This window comes from Aegilops tauschii, chromosome 5 (assembly GCF_002575655.3).
Source record: "Aegilops tauschii subsp. strangulata cultivar AL8/78 chromosome 5, Aet v6.0, whole genome shotgun sequence".
NCBI classification, from domain to species: domain Eukaryota; kingdom Viridiplantae; phylum Streptophyta; class Magnoliopsida; order Poales; family Poaceae; genus Aegilops; species Aegilops tauschii.
In genome coordinates, this window is record NC_053039.3 from 456118086 (window position 1) to 456119590 (window position 1505).

The following is a 1505-nucleotide window of genomic DNA, read 5'->3' on the forward strand; positions in this document are numbered from 1 at the left end:
CGAGCCGATAGTTGCAGATGATTGGCTCCGCAAGATTGGAAGGGAGTTGACCATTGCAGGATGCACAGCTGCGGAGAGAGTGTGTTTTGCCGCACATCAGCTTGATGGACCCGCAACATCATGGTGGGAGAATTTCACAGCACTTACCCCATCGACACTGTTACATGGGACCAGTTTCAGCAGGCTTTTCGCACTGCCCATGTATCAACAGGAGCTACGCCCATGAAGAAGTGTGAGTTTCGCAACTTACGCCAAGGAGGGCGCACCGTTGGCCAGTATGTGGATGACTTTAGTAAGCTAGCACGTTATGCCCCAGATGACGTCGCTACGGATGCAGCTAAGCAGGAGAAGTTTCTGGAAGGACTGAATGATGAGCTGAGCATGCAGTTGATGGTGGCAAATTTCAATAACTACCAGGAGTTGGTAGACAGAGCTCTCATGATTGAAGGGTAGCAGCAGCAGATTGACAACCGCAAGAGGAATATTCTGGAGCTCAGCAGAGACCCCGTTTTACCCCGAACTCGGGAGGACCCCTTCAGCATAACCATGGAGGTCACAATCACACTGGAGGAAGTTCGCACAACCATAGTGGCTCCAAGAACGGGAATGGTAATGGAGGAAGCAACAGACAGAACCGTTCCAACCCGGCAACGCCCGCCAAGAAAGATCTAAGCCACGTTACTTGCTACAAGTGCCAAAAGACTAGACATTGAGCAATATGAATGTCTTGAAGCTAAGAATGGAAACGGCAATGGAAGCTCTGGGAAGAAGCCCAACCCTTTCACCAGGGGACAAGTGAACCACGTTAACGTGGAGGAGGTTGAAGCCCAGCCAGATCAGTAATAGGTAAGTTTTGGTTAAGTCATTTACTGCAGTGGTTCTTTTTGATACTGGTGCATCGCATTCATACATAACAAGGGGATTTGTGGATAAGTATAAACTGCCCACCAAAGTTCTTAGTACACCTATGTTATTGAGCTCGCCAGGAGCAGAGTATATGGCAAGCCAAGGATGTTTTCAGATGCCATTGACCATAGGAAGGCATGTTTTCCCCTCAGATCTGATAATTTTGAAGTCACAAGGTTTGGATGTGATTCTGGGTATGGATTGGCTATCGATGTATGGAGGAAACATCGACTGCGCCAATAAGACGATTTTGCTCACCACCCCAGAAGGAAGAAGGATCAAGTATGTATCCCGGCATGTGCCGAATAGGACGCAAGTAAATCCTTATCAGGAGTTGTACAGGAGGAAATACCAGTGGTGAAGGATTTCCCGGATGTATTTCCAGAAGAGTTGCCAGGCATGCCACCGGATAGAGACATTGGGTTTTTGATTGAGCTTTTGCCAGGCACATGGCCAATATCTAAAAGACCGTACAGAATGCCCGCAAAGGATTTGGAGGAAATTAAGAAGCATATTAAGGAGTTACTGGATAAAGGTTATATACGCCCAAGTTCGTCACCTTGGGGATCACCAGTGCTTCTAGTGGAGAAGAAGGATGG